The 16,001-nt window shown below is 41.5% G+C and overlaps 1 long non-coding RNA gene across 2 annotated transcripts in view; it reads left to right on the top strand.

Annotated features, from left to right (window-relative positions):
• The window catches only part of LOC140618323 (uncharacterized), a 117,384-nt gene extending 103,620 nt beyond the window's left edge, over positions 1–13,764 (top strand). For both annotated transcript variants that reach the window (XR_012018497.1, XR_012018498.1), the window contains one exon: positions 13,378–13,764. This is a non-coding gene — a long non-coding RNA (uncharacterized lncRNA). The remainder of the gene's footprint in view (positions 1–13,377) is intronic.
• Positions 13,765–16,001: the final 2,237 nt, after the last annotated feature.

Genomic DNA, 16,001 nt, shown 5'->3' with positions numbered 1-16,001 from the left:
TCTTTGGGCACTTCATATCCAGTTTTGTAAGAGATCATAACGAAAGCATTAGTTCAGGGTGATGGCTTTCCGGAATCGACATCCTTGCAGAGTTCACACTCTCCTTGGGGATGTTTGTAGAATATCAGTTACCTTGAAATGTACTTTTCCAGTCTTCCTGGTCTTGTGTAACCAGTTGGCATTTTGCTATATTTTATCAAGAAAATTGGAGAAGAGTGGGCATTGTCGGGAGGAACAAGCCTGTTGTCCTTGGCTCTTTGGAGGTCTGAACTTGGAGTGACAGCCTGCCCCATCACAGGCTGGGGCTCTCAGGGCCACTGAGTCTAAAGAGATGATGAGGTAGAGGGTGTAGACTTTCTAAGCCTGGTGTATGGCAACAGAGCAGGAAGGCACTGCTCAGGGGTGAGCCATGCATTTCCTTGTCCTTGTGGCACTCTCGTCCCTATGGGGAGACGGGTAGTCTTTAGCCATCCTTGCTGTGAGCCTGTGAGGGTGACATGTAGTCCTGGTTGTAAAGGGGAGGTAGGAGGTGCTATATGAGGGCCCATGGAGGGGAGACCTGGCCCATGAGGAGGGGGTTATTAGAGAATCAATCTCTGAAGAGAGGGAGTTTGAGTGGATATTTAAGGGTAACATTAGCTCACATGTTGTCTCCCCACCCCCATTGCTCCCTACTTTTCCTCAGCAGCTACCTCTGAGGATGGTGGCTCTGCCATTTATTTGGTGGGCTTTGTTCACTGTGCAAAGCCTGCTCCATGTGTGATCTCCTTTTACCCTCATAGCGTATGTGACAGGATGTGGACCCAGTGAAACCCAGCGGCCCATGGAGCTCCCAGCCAGGATGAGGAGGAGCTGCCTCCCCAGCAGGCTCTCTGGCCATCTCCAGAGTGGTGGATGTTGTTTCCTTTGGAAGGTGGAGCTGTTGGAGCCCCAATCCTCATCTATTAGCTGTCTCCCTTACTATTTCAAAGAACTTTCTTTAGAGTAAACTTCTTTACCTTTTTGGGAGGCATTTTTTAATTGGAGTTCAATTTGCCAACATATAGCATAACACCCAGTGCTCATCCCATCAATTGTTGGGGGGCATTTTGAAAATGTGATGAAAACCTTTGTTCAGAAAAAAAAAATGTACGGAGTTAAAAAGTGTTGCTCATAGTAGCAAGATTTCCATCATCCTCCTAAGGCATGCCCTTTGTTACCAGTTAAAACCTCTGCTCTTCTGGGTAATTGGCTTTCAAGGAATTTAACTTGGATAGAAATTTATTTATCCAGTCAGCCATTAGTTTCTGAGGGCCTATGATGTGCCAGGCATTCTCCTTGGCTCTAGGCAATAACAGACACCCTGCTTCTCTAGCAACTTCTAGTCTGGGGAAAGAATCAGAAACTGACAAAATAAACAACATGTGGAATAATTACAGATCGTATAAATGGAGTGAAATTGAGAATAGGAGAAAGGCCACTTTGGGTGACGAGTGGGGAATGTCTCTCATTTGAGCTGAGTCCAGGAGATGGAGACTGCCCTGGGTGTAGATGGGATAGGGCATGGATGGCAGACAGAACTGCAGGGACAAAGGCCCATGTGCCCAGACTCCCGTCCCTGGCTCCAGGGAGGGGGTGTCTAGCATGACCAGGAGGCAGGAGTTTCCTGTTGCAGAACCAAGGGCCAAGCAGGGTTTTGTATATGAGTGCCCTCCTATACTCAGCAGAGGTGTTCCTCCCCTGAACCCTGCAACCCAACCTCCCACCACTGTAACTCCTTGGGCTTGAAGGCAGCTCCATGTCCCTAGCCAAAGGCAGAGGTCCTGAAAGTCCAGGGTACAGCAGAATGGGTGGAAGAGGAAGGTGGAAGATCCCTGCACCTGATTCAGTGGGTTAGACTGGTTTAGTTCATTGAGAGTCACTCTGCTATAGAATGGAATTCATTACACACACAGGCATTCATTTATTCCATTTTTAAAGAAATATACATTTTTAACAATCATAGAGGTCTAAAGATGGAACATTACCCCAAAGACAAACTTCCTTGAAAATGGGGTGAGGGGTAGGAGGGAAGCGGGGTGCCTTCTGAGTGGAATATTGAATTTGACAAAGGATGATGAGGATGCCTCTTCTGGGTTCAGGGCTGACCTGAATCAAGGAAGGGAAAGTGGAAATGCCGGAGTTTCTTGGTACCTTGTATTGCTTTTTGCGGGACAAGTGGGGCTTGTAGAAATACAGATGAGCAGTTGAGTCTTTCCCAGGAGAGGGGAACTAGGAATAAGCTTCTGGGGGAGTCTGCTGCATATGGCACCTGAGAACCACTTAGCTGAAGTAAGAACAATGATGCCAGACAACATTTGTTGAGAGCTGCCTGTGCTCAAGGGGCAGTCTAAGTGCTTTACTTGTAATTGCTTCTTTAATCCTCCACACAGCCCTTTGAGGGAGGTACTGTTATGACTGGCCTCTCTTTGCAGAAGCACAGAGAAGGTGAATGAAGTCTCTGAAGTCACCAGCTGGGGCAGGTGGGGCTGAGGCAGGAGCAAGGCAGCCAGACCCACAGAAGGGAGATCAGAGGAGTGGTCCTTCATCTCCATCTCCCTCCCCCTCCCACCTCCACCCTGCTCCCCAAAATGATCCCATGGCCCCCACAGGCATTGCGGGAGAGGCAGGAAGAGCCATAGCAGACATGTATTGAGCCCCAAGCTCGGTGCTCAGTGCCAGGCTCTGCTCTAAGCATTCATTGTAGATTAATTTCATTAATCCAATAGCCCTGGAGGGTTGTGTTGTTATTGTCCCAGTTCACAGACATGAAGCCTGAGACTGACAGAGATGAGGTCACTTGCCCAAGGACACACGGTTGGTAAGCATGGAGCCAGGATTCGAACCCAGGCTGTCTGGCTCTGTAGGCTGTATCTGGTCTCTAGATAAATTTGCCTACGGCCTGCCCTTCATCCTGGGCTCTGTGAGCCTGTGGCATTTCCTCTTGTATTCCACAGAGGCCACTAAAGACTCCATGGGACACGCATGGCAACCATCAAAGATTTTCAATGAGCTGGAGTTCTCAGGGAGAGTGAAGACTGCATGTTTCACCATAACTATGAACACTTTGAACCACTAGTGGGCAGGAACTGGCCCCATCAAGCCCAGGGTCCTACAATGAGGAGTTGTTCTCAGGAGGAAAGGACAGTGGTAGGCCATTCACAATGACCAGCTATTCAGAGCCACGCCTGCCTTAAATGCCAGCCAGTGGGGAGGAGGAAATGTGCTTGAGTTCTTCTCCTTAAAGCACATATCAGACCTCATCATTCATTGTAAGAAGCTTAACAGGAAAAGTTAAAATAATTAAAAACAAAGCAAGCAGGAGTGTCTTTGTGGTTCAGTTAATTGAGCGTCAGACTCTTGGTTTTGGCTCAGGTTCTAATCTCAGGGTCTTGGGATCAGATCCCGTATCTGGCCCTGCACTCAGCACAGAGTCTGCTTGATATTCTCTCTCCCTCTTTCTCTGCCCTGCCCTGCTCATGTGCAAATGTTCTCTCTCTCAAATAAGTAAATAAATCTTTAAAAAAATAAATAAAAATGAAACAAAGAAGTAATAAAGAATAGAAATTAATGAAATAAACCCAAAAAACATTAAAGAAAATCAGTGAAATTAGAAGCCAGTTTTTTTAAAAGATTAATACAGTTGATAAAACTCTAGTCAGGTAGATTTGGAAAAAGAGAGAGAAGACACAAATGACCAGCTTCAGGAATGAGAGGGCTGATAGCGTTACAGACTTTACAGGTATTAAAAGAATAATAAGGAAATATTATAAATGACTTTATGCCAATTAATTCTATAATGTAGATAAAAGGAACAAATTCCTTGAAAGACACAAACCACCAAAGCTTCTTGAGAAGAAATAGATAACCTGAAAAGCCCTGTATCTATTAAAGATATTGAATTTGTAGATAAAAACCTTACTACACAGAAAACTCTAGGTCCAGATTGCTCCATACTAAACACCACATTATACCCAAGCTATTCCAGAAAATTGAAGAGGAGAGAATATTTATCAAGTCCTTCTCTGAAGCCAGCCTTACCCTAATACCAAACCCAGACCAGGGTCAATACTACAGGCCAATATTTATCATGAACGTGGAGACAGAAATCCTCAACAACATATTTGTGACTTCAATACAGATTTAAATGTAAAAAAAGGAAAAGGCATCATGATTAAGTGGGGGTTTATCTCAAGAAATCAAGTTTAGTTTAGTATTTGAAAATCAATGTAATATATCATAAAGAAACTTGATATGGCGGGGGGTGGGGGTGACTGGGTAACGGGCACTGAGGTGGGCACTTGACGGGATGAGCACTGGGTGTTATTCTATATGTTGGCAAACTGAACACCAATAAAAAATAAATTTATAAAAATAAAAAAAATAAACTGCATGTCAGGGGGAAAAAAAAGAAACTTGATATGTAGTCCCTGAAGGATATCTCTGATTGCATATTAGATATCCCATGTTTAGATATTCATTTCTACTAGGACTAAGTAGCAAGGCAGGAGCTGTTTTTAAAAATTGAAACAGTTGGGGCCAAGATAGGGCTTTTCTCCAAAGCTCTAGAGATCTGTACTGTGTTTCTCTTATTAGAGCTTGCCAGAGCATCCATAAACATCCTTATTTGCCATGGATACTTTGAAAGTATAGTTTGTTCTGCCTAGGTTATAAGGACAAGATGTTAGAGAAGCTTGCACTGTTTGCTGGAGAGCCTATTTTTGCTGATTCCTACTGGAACTGGTACCTTAAGAGTTATTCAGTAAATGTGTCAGAATAACAATTTTAATTGTGGTATGCATTACCTTAAAAATGAAAACGGCTCATGAAGCTTTGTGCTTTTTTGTACTTGAATAAACTTCATGAAAGTGCTGGGGATCTGGGCTTTTATGAGATTGTATCTCACCTTCTTGCTCATGTGTATTTTACTAATGCCTTTAATTTTGCTAATGCTTGTTAATTGCTGCTCATCAAGTTTAATTAGCATAATGTTAATGTATTGGACATATGTGATATTCTGTGACATCAGTATGTTCAAGAGTTTTGTAAACTATATTATGAGAGAGAGCAGGATTGCTGACTAGTGCTAGGAAAAACTGTGAAAACAGTACTGATAGCACTGCCAAGTAAAAGCAAGCTGATTTTGATGGTCCCTACATCTTGGAATAGAGGGAAAAACATTTTAAGGGCAATAGTAAATCCCAGGTGTCAGGGGATGGGTTCACTTTAAGGACAGCGAACAGTCTTGTTAAAGATGAGATAAGTATTGTGAGCTTCTTTTTTCCTATCCTGTCAACTTGGCTAGGCTACAGTCCTGTTATTTAATTAGATGCTAACCTAGGTGTTGCTCTGAAGGGAGTTTTCAGCTGTAATTAAAGTTCATAGTGAGTGACCTAATGTAAGGGAGATTATCCTGGATAATCCAGTTAGGACTGATTCAATTAGTTGGGAGGATTTACAAGCAAGGCTGAGGGGAGAGAGGGAGAAAGGAGAAGAGAGAGACAGGGAGAAACAAAGAGAAGAGGAAAGAGGAGGAGGAGTAGAAGAACAAGGAGGAGAGAGAGAGAAAAAAAGAAATATTTCCTGTGGACAGTAGCTTGGGTGCTTGATTCTCACTTCCTCATAGCTTCCTCATGGGTCTTGGTCTTGCTTAAATAACCCCTATAATCATGTAAATCAATTCCTTGTAATCCTTCTCTTTGTCTCTTTCTCTTCTCGCATTAATCTTGCCTGATACAAGTATCAGCATCCTTCTATTTATTTTTATTTTTTCAGCATCCTTTTAATTTAATCCTCAGATTAAAATGATGGTCTTTGTCTCTCCAATTTCCCCCAGTGATATAGTTTTGCTTTGGTTTATTATCGGGTTAAAAGAGAAAGCTCTGGGAGTTTCCATTTAGGCTTTCCTCTCCCAAAAGCTCTCCCTCTGTGGATCAGAGAGCCAAATGGGGCTTCTGCCAGTTGCTAATGATGTCTCTTCCAATTATACATTAAAGAATTGGGGAAATAGTCACAGAATGGGTCCATGTAATTATCAGGCCCATTCTGAATCAAACTCGTGCCAAAACTCCATTTATCATTTGACAACCATAATCACTTTGGTGGACCATAAAAGTATTTTCAGTTTCTGGAAAATAGCATAATTTCTGAGCCAGTATCTCATATCCCCAAAAATTCTGGATATTTTTCCACAGTGTACCATGATTCAATAAATGTCAACAGGCCAATTTGGGAAAGACTTGTAGGAAGACTTACAGTATAAGCTGTGGCAATATTGCAAGATCCCTTGCCTCCCCTTCAATCAGGAGTTTCCTGAATGTGAACCAGCCTTTAGTTGGAAATTGGATGAAAAGCTCTGACTTTCCATTTTGGCAACCCAAGGCAAGTTTCTGGATTCCAAACCTGGAGATCTTCCCAATCAATTAACATTTAGTAGGTGGACCATCCATTTCCTTTATAGGAAAACTGTGATCAATTAGCAATTGTCAAGTATTCTGATTGCCAATTCATGATTGGCTATCCATTCCAATAAGCTTGCCTTCTTGTTTCCGCCCAGTTAAGCTCCACCACTTGCTCTTTGCTACTCGTTTGTCTCATCATGCCCCATTGAAATCAGGGAGTATTTCTCAATGGCAGCATTTTCCGGGTAATAGAAAACAGACACCACAGAGCTTTTTTTTTTTTTTTTTTTTTTTTTAATTTTTATTTATTTATGATAGTCACAGAGAAAGAGAGAGAGAGAGAGAGGCAGAGACACAGGCAGAGGGAGAAGCAGTCTCCATGCACCGGGAGCCCGATGTGGGATTTGATCCCGGGTCTCCAGGATCGCACCGTGGGCCAAAGGCAGGTGCCAAACCGCTGCGCCACCCAGGGATCCCCACCACAGAGCTTTTCAAGGATGTGAATGCTGTCCAAACCAATGTTTTTTGTTTTTTTTTTCCAATTTTTTGGTGAAGAGATTGTTGTTTGGGCTCTCTCAGCAGGTTTAACGGCAGGGGCACATATGTTTGCAAAAATAACTACACTCTAACAGTACAATCACTCCAAGTCTTCGGGTTCCTTACTTATATTGAACCCAGAAAGTCTTCAACCTCATTGAATGAAGGCCGTTTTTGAGTTTATTTTCCAGTAACCAACACAATAAGCTATCAAAGCCATTTTAGGCTGTGTGATCTAATATTAAATCTGGAATCTTGGATAAAGGCACCCATCAATTAATCACATACAACTCAGTTTATATTCTTTTTTTGTCTAACATATTTAGAGTCAATTACTGATGTAGAGAACAAAGGCAAAAGAAAAAGAATTAAACTTCTTTAAAACTTATAGCCCATTGACAAGTACTTGGGACAGGCAAAGTGATCTTCCTTAAGGAGCTTAGCTGCCTTGATATTAATACTTTGCTAGAGGCAAAAAGCAACCTTAACATTAGCTCAATCCCTAGGATCCTGTAAATTTTCTCTTTTTTTTTTAAAGATTATTTATTTATTTATTAATGAGAGAGAGAGAGAGAGAGAAGCAGAGACACAGGCAGAGGGAGAAGCAGGCTCCATGCAGGGAGCCTGACGCGGGACCTGATCCTGGGTCTCTAGGATCAGGCCCTAGGCTGAAGGCGGCACTAAACCACTGAGCCATCCAGGCTGCCCTAAATTTTCTTTAACATATAAAAATCCCTTTGGAAATTTCCTTTATCTCTACCCCCCTACCGAAGATATATGTTAGTCATCATTCTCCAAGCATAAGTCCCACTGATATATATCTGAAGGGTCTCATGACTAAGGTTTTACTAGGCAGTAGTAAATTACCTTTTCCTAACAACAGCTAGCCCCTCAAGGTCCTGGAAAATTTGCTTCCAAATTCCTTAGAGACTTACACTATCCCTGACCCCCTCACAACTTGAAAGTGTATGATCAATCACTCCTCACAGCCTTAGTACAGCCCTTACTGTCCCTGGGTCCTGTCTCCACGCTTTAATAAAACCACCTTTTTGCACCAAGGACATCTCAAGAATTCTTTCTTGACTGTCTGCTCCAGAGCCCCAACATTTTCACATCAATTGTTACACATATACCCCATGTCTGCTGATATAAATGATCAAAAAAAGTAATTATTTTGAGTATATAAGTTATTTTATCCTTTATTCTTGTCCTTCTGGAGCATGCTGAGATCTGAACCAAGTTATGGGTCCAGTGGCAACAAAAGGTGGTTGGGATGAATTTTAAGGATCTTGGAGGAGAAACCCCATGGAACTAGGAAGTAGACTTCTGAGAAAGGGGCTCCCGTTGATTGGTGCAGTATTCTGAGGAAAAGAATAAAGCTGGGTTTGGAGCATTAAAAAAACAAACAAACCAGCAACTTGTAAACTGAAACCAACTTTCCCCGATTGGGTGAAAAACCATTGCCGGGTAATGCTTAGAGGAATAGGAAGCAAACAGGAGAGAAAAGTTTTCTTTTCTCCTCCTTCAGCTTTGCAACCTCCCTCAAGTGAAGGATCCTAACAAGGAGCAAGCTAGTAAAAGAGATAGGTGGTTTTCATACTTCCAGACCCAGCACAGCAAAACAGAGTACAGAAAGTTAGATTTATAACCAAGAGATAAAAGCTTAATAACCAACACAATTTATTTAAAAGAGTAAGTGGATGTAATGTATGTGCATACAGAAGAGTGCCAGGCATGAATCAAGGTAGTGATAAGGAAGAAAAAGCGGAGGAGGAGCAGATGGGGAGTAGATTGGAGTGGTCATGCAAAGTTAATTGCTAATGACTTGAGGAACATGAACACTATTCAGTTCGCTGATGTTGGCCTTGAAGGAAGTGATGGATAACCTAAAGTAAATTATTTTGTGTTGAGGGGATAAGGCAGGTTATCCAAAATTGAGCACTGGATAAAGGTGAGGAAGTAGAAACAATGGATAGCAATATGTCTCTTGAGAAGTTTGGTTACAGAGAGAAGAAAAATGGGGTTACCAGAGCTAAGTTTTCTTCCATAAACCACAACTTTGTAGGTTGCCTGAGGGATCTATTGGATGAGAACAAAACTCACTTCACAGTGAGGGGATTGTGGCCCAAGGCCACAAAATCATCCAGAAAACATCTCAGAGAAGACAGGAAGACTTGTTCCTTAGTTTTGGGGAAATTCCAGACCAGAGTGTTGAGATATTTCTGAGACAAAGACTAAATTAACCTAGGAACCCTCCTCTATTCTGCAAGTTTTTTGTCATCATGATCAGACCCACAGCCATCTCTGGCTATCTTTCCCCCCGCCCACATGGCACTATGGAGGGAGGACAACCCATAGTTCAGAGTTGCAAAAAAGAATTTATTGTGAAGAGATTATAAGGAATCAGCACATGAATTCTGGTGAGGAGTTACAGGAAAATAGCCTCCATACCCAGAGAAGTAGGGGATCCTTGGAGTTCAGGGTGGGGAAAGAAATTCCAGGCGGCAGTTGAGTAATCAACATGAACATCTATATAGGTGAGGGTCTGGAATGTGGAGGACATTCCAAGGAGGAGGTCAGCAAGCGAGACCTAATTTTGTGTGAGATAATAAAGATATTAGTCAACTTCATACCCCTTTTTAAGGAGGATGTAAACCAGAGCTGAGAGCCTCTTCCTCTGCCCATCTCACTTCCCTCATACTGCTGTCCACTATCCATGGTGCTGAACCATATACCAGTTTGGACATCCATCCACTGCGTCTCCCAGGATAAAAAATTCTGTTCCCTGTACTGTCTCTCATCAACTAAGATGGATCTTCCTTCTCACCTTGACTTACTTCATGACACAAGGATATAAAATACTGCCAGATGTTCTGCTTGATCACAAGACATATTTCTTACTTTTAATATTGGCAACACAGTCACATTTACAAAATACTTTCTGGGTTGAAGCAAATATGTCTGTGGACTAACATGACATGGGGGCACAATTTGGAGCTGCTGTGATAGATGGCAGCCTAGATGTATTGGTGGGTATAAAATGAGATGCTCTAGGCTTTTCAAAGTGCTGCAACTGGCAGCAAGTTAGTTAGAATTGCATTGTCCAGTATGGCAGCCATTAGCCATAGGTGGACGCTGAGAACTTCAGTTGCAACTAGTCCAAATAGAAATGTTCTGTAAGTATGAAATATACTTGTAATATATGTTATATATAATAACATATATTATATAACATATAATAATATATAACATATTATATATAACTTATAAAATATATATACACAGGAATCAAAGACTTGGGACAAAAATAGAATGTAAAATATTTCATTAATAATTTTATATTCATTAAATGTTGACATGATAATATTTTGGATATATTTGACAAATGAAATATATTGCTAAATATGTTCCCTTTTCCTTTTAAAAATTTCATCACTAGAAAATTCTAAGTTACATGTGTGTTTTGTGTTATATTTCTATCACACAGTATTAGTTTAGAATCTTACATAACTAAGCCACCAACCTAAAGACAGATTCAATTGTAGTGTTGGTCTTCAAATTCTCATGTTCCCTTTCATGGACTGCACCTTCTTCTTGGTGGCTTGACCCATCACATGAACCCTTGTTCTCAGAAAGCATGTATAGTTCACTACAAACTTATCCTTATTCCTCATGCTTCCATCCTCCATGACTCCTACGACCAGTCACCTAGAGCTTCTTCCTGTGGTTCAGAGCATCAGGTCCTTTCCTACTCCTGTGTATTTGCACATCAGGTGTTCTCTGTCTTTAATGTATTTTCCCAGGAAGAAACTCTTAATCATTCTTCAATGCCCAGTTTAAAGCCTGCTTCCCCTTGAAGCCTTTCTGGAAGTCCACAGGGAGTGCTGCTGGATCTTGCCTCTCTACTTCCACAGAATCCCAACCAGAAGACCCTACCGCATATAAGATTGCCTATTTATTTGTCTTATCCTTTACTAGGCTGGACTCTAGTCAGGAGCCATGTCTAATTCATTTTTGTAATGCTGACACCTGGGATAAAAACAGGGAATAAGAAAAAGTCCTTGCTTTCATGAACCATACATTCTAGTAGTAGAGACAGAAAAGAAACAGTATAGTAAAAGTCAGATAATAATGAATTTTATGAAGAAAAATAAGTAGGGAAGTAGGGAAGAGAGTGGTCGATATACTTTTTTTTTTTTGAGAGACCTGAGATGGTGACACTCAATCAGAGTGTTTTCAACATAGAATAGTTGCAAATAAATACATGATACATTAATAAAACTTTTTACAAAAGCTTTGTAAAGATACTTCCTACAACTGGTGCCCTTCCACATCCCAGTCACATTGCTTTCCTTTCCTGCTTCCAAAAGGAAAACTCATTCCTGCTTCAGGGCTTTTGCACATTCTCATCCTTCTATCTGTGATGTTCTTCCCCTTGGTCTTGGCACAACTCCTGCCTTATCATTCATGGCTCAGTTGAAAGATCTCAAAGAGCCTTCTGCGTGACTCTATTCTCTTAATTTGATGCCTCCCTCCCTGCCTCCACCTGTTATTCTCAGTCTCTGCTTTGTTTTCTTCAGTGTATGCACCATCTGCTGGAATTTAGTTGACTATGCAGTTATTTCCTAGTTCTTTGTCAGTGCACTCAACTAGGCTAGAAACTCCAGGAGAGCAGAGTCTTGTGTTGTTCATAGCCATATCCTAGCAGTTAGCACATAGTAGAAGCTTAATTGAAATCTTATGAATGAATGAAACATTTATAATGACCCTAAAGGCTAAGTACCATCACTAAGGAATGGAAATATGCTCTAATCTCTCACCATATTGGTGCAAACGTGGTTCCTTTACTTTGGGGATATTTGAATAGTGGCATGGTACTTGCCCTGCTGCAGCAGCAGACCTAGAAGGCAAAACAGATAACTTAGACAGTGGCAGTAAAGGAGGATCAGAGAGGCCAAAGGAGTTTTCTCCTACTCTGAATGGGAGCAGAGCAGGTTTAGGGAATGAGGCAACCACTAGGAGACATGAGGTTGGGGCTGGAGGCAATGCTTAGTCACTGGCATCTCTGATCACTTCATTGACAGTTCTGGGCCTTGGTTTCTTCATCCATAAATTGGGAACAATCACTCCCTCCCATGCTAGTAACTTAAGAGCTATACGTTGAAATGAGACAGTGAAGGGAGTTGGCGTCACAGCAGCTGGTCCCCATTTGCCTGTCCACCTCTCTAGAATGGCGGCCCAATTATCAGCAGAGTGAAGGCATTGGTCAAGCTGCCCCACTCACATTTAGTTTGGGTGAGCCTGGAAACTATACCTTGGGAGTTTAAAGAATAATTCAGATCAATTGCCTCAAGCTTCCTACTTTATAATAGTGAGCTCCCTGTCAGTGGAGGTATGTGAGCAGAGGCCAGAAAACTACTTGCTGGGTAGGACTAGTGAATCTTCCGTTAATGAAGGAAAAGTCCTTTCAGCCCAGAAATTCTATTGGTTTTCAGATTCCCACTGGGGGCCTCAGCTGCCTGCTTTGGCTTCTGGCAGACCTGGAAACTTCAGGTGCCTGGAGGTAGAGACTACTAGAAGGAGGCAGTCTTTGGGCTGAAACCAGGCCAATTTTTTGCTCAAAATGCAACATCATCCAATCTAGGAGAAGGGTAAAGGAAGAATCAGGCAGCTTTTTTTTTTTCCCCAAAGAAGCTCCCATTTATATCTCAGCTTCTCTAAATTTTGGGAGCCAGAATGGAATTGAAACCAACATGTGTTTGATTAGTGGTAGAGGTTCAATGGCCAGTGCAGGCAGAGTGCTTAACCCTGGACATAGTGCATAGGACTCTCACAGTCAGTAGCAGCTGAGTTTATGAGGATCATTATTAGCAGGGACCATTCTGCCTCCCTGAGGAAGGGAATGTTTATCTGGGAGGAGTGTCAGGGGAGAGGAGATGTAAAGGGTAAAGGAGGAGTCTGAGCTTCCTCCTGGAGTGTTTCTCTGTTTTCTCACCACCAGCACTTACTAATCAGTTCCTTAGTCACTTGCGGATTCAGGTCATAAAGACACGAATTAATGAAGGGACACATCTGAAAGACAAGAAAGTATGCAAGAGTCAGGAGGGGGGTGGCTCCACCAATGGAGGCTGAATATTCTGGGGGCAATCAGGGCAAGATTTCCTTCAAAGCCAACCAACCCTAGGGAACAACCCGGTAGTGGGGTTTGGGGGACAGACTGCCCTGGGGTCACATGTAAGTTGAGCTATTTGGCAGCTCTGTGACTTAGGTAAGTCATTGGTCATCTCTGGAACTTTATCTGGAAAATGGAGATAATACTGTTATTTAGAATATGAAAATTCATGTAAGATCCTTAGCACAATGCCTGTGTCTTAATGAGTATTAATTGTTAATTTTATGATTACTTATACTTATTTTACAGATAAGGAAACTGAGTCTTGGAGAGGCTTATCAACTTATCTCCAGTCACACAGATGCTGATTTTGACTTGAAGAATTGAAAATATCCATAAAACACTTCACCAGTGCTGGTTGCGGAATGGGAACTTGTTAAACACCACTTCCTCTCTCCCTAACTCTCCTTCCTGGAAGATTTCCTTCCAGTTTATTAAGAAGATGCAGTCCACCAAGTTCTGGGTTCCAGACTAAAAAACTGAACTAGTCTGGGTTTGTATACTTACTTTTGCTCCCAAATTATGGATTATCAGGTCTCCCAGGATTCTCTCTATGTTTTCTACAATATTTTTTTTCATTGGGGTGACACTAAATGAAGAATGAAAATAGAACAGATTAAATTCTCCCAAACTCTTCTTTCTTTACATCATTTATGTGTTAGAGTTGACCCTACATTATTTAAAGTCTGCTCACTGTTTCCATGGCACTCCATGACCCAGGCTTACCTTCTGCTCCAACCTATCTGAGAGGGCTCCCTAAAATTAATCTTTCAATTTAAATCATCCTGCCCTCATCATTGTTCTGCATTACCCCTCTCTCCTTGCCTATTTTGTTCCTCTCTTCCGGAATGCTTTTTTCAACATCTACCACCCTTTTAGGTCCTGATCATTCTATTTCTGGCACTTTCTTGTTCTTCTAATTATCAAATGCTCCAACAGATCTTTTCTCCTTAGCCCAATGGTCATGCCTTCATGGAAGGAGTAATGTAATATCATTCTTCAGGTGTAGAGGAGAAAGAAGCAGGATATAGCAGTGTAAATGTGTCTTCAAGTTCCTGACCCAGTCCATAATCTCTACAGGTGAGGGTAAATCTCATTCTCAGGCAACATGTTTGCTTTACATATAAATCAGATAATCTGACACTTCCAGCCTGAGGACTCCGATTTCCCTGAAAGGAAAGACTGGTTTTCTTCACCATGTCAAAAGACATGGAGCCACACTGACAGAATTTCCCTTGGGGGAAAATGGCTGTGAGTCAAGGATGCCTTATCTAGAACAGGACAGGAAGATGTTACCAGACCTGTAAGAGCTCAGAAAGGACTTCACACTCACATCTTTCTTGAATCAAAATAAAGAATTCATGAATGAAAAAGAGATGGTATGCAATAGGTTGGTGATGACTATGGATTCAGTTAATCATGAACACGAGCCTAAATTTAAAACATTTTTACAGATTTTGTAAAAAAGAGATTATACATTTATAAATTTAAAAGATAACACTTAGTAAAAGGGCAAACCTCTGAAAACAGTTACTCTGAAGAGGAGGTGTCACAGACCAATAAACAAATGGTGAAATCCTTGCTCTACTGGTAGTCAAGGAAATGGCATCCATGGGATTTTCGCTGAAAATCCCTACTGAAGGAAAAGTTGTAAAAATAGGAATAATTGGTCCAGATTGGCTATGAGGTGAAACTAACCAACGCCAGCCAGAAATACCTCACTTTAATTCTATTGGTGAGGTATTTGGTAAGGGGTTTGGAATGCCTTAAAACTATAATGTATCTTCAAATTTAAAAGTCATAAAACTATTTATACTTTTTCAATAATCTTAGGAATCTATACTTTCCTGCACCAAAAGGTTCAGGATTATTATAATAGCAAAAAATTCAGAAATAACTTAAATGTCAGCCAATAATCGAGTGAGCCTGCTTTGTTCGTCCTGGGTACTATTCAGCGAGCCACTTTTCATGTCAGTAAAAATGTTATTTTCATAATAAACAAAAATTTTTAAATGACATGAAGTTCTATTTGTAAGACACCCATCCTCGTATGCACAAAAGACTCATTGGAGAAGGTATTGTTTTGCTGGTGACATCTTTCAGGTGAAGCCTCCTTGGTGCTACATCACAACCGGTTGCATGCAGAGAGAGAAAAATGGAGAACTTACAAATTTTCAGATTGGATCCATACAGTGTCAGGTGCAATCCTGCAATGCCCAAAGGCGAGTTGATATCTGCTATCTACATCCTTCTCCAAATAAAGCTGGACTTTCATATCTGTCCATACATGGAATATGCAGGGATTAAGAGCTGGAAACCTGTGGGAGGGAAGAATTAAGGCTAGTAGGAGAGAACCTCAGAGCTTACTTTCCTTCCATTTGTTTCCAGAATGAAGGTTCTCCTGTGTTTGCACAGGATCCTCAAAATCACCCTGTGAAGATCATTTCCTGATTTTTCTAAACAAATTTTTTAAAAGATTTTATTTATTTGAGAGAATGAGGAAGAGAGAGAGAGAGAGGGAGCACATACATGAGTTGGGGGGAGGTGCAGAGGGAGAGGGACAAGCAGACTCCCTGCCAAGCAAGGAGCCTGATGTGGGGCTCAATCCCAGGACCCCAAGATCATGACCTAAGGCAGATGCTTAATTGACTGAGCTACTCAGCTGCTCCATTTCCTCATTTTTCTAAAGAAGTGTTTCAGGAGAATGGGAATGGCTTTCTCCAAGTCAGACATGCTGCCAGTAGCTGAGCCACGTAGGTCTGTGTTTAGGTTGTATAACTGATACCTGCTATCTCTGGCTCAAGGGACAGTTAGAAAGGAAAAGGTTGATTCTAAGCATAGCATCTTATCAAAATTGAGAAACTGTGACTTTG

This window comes from Canis lupus, chromosome 26 (assembly GCF_048164855.1).
Source record: "Canis lupus baileyi chromosome 26, mCanLup2.hap1, whole genome shotgun sequence".
NCBI classification, from domain to species: Eukaryota; Metazoa; Chordata; class Mammalia; order Carnivora; family Canidae; genus Canis; species Canis lupus.
This window is presented reverse-complemented; position numbering and strand designations above follow the sequence as displayed.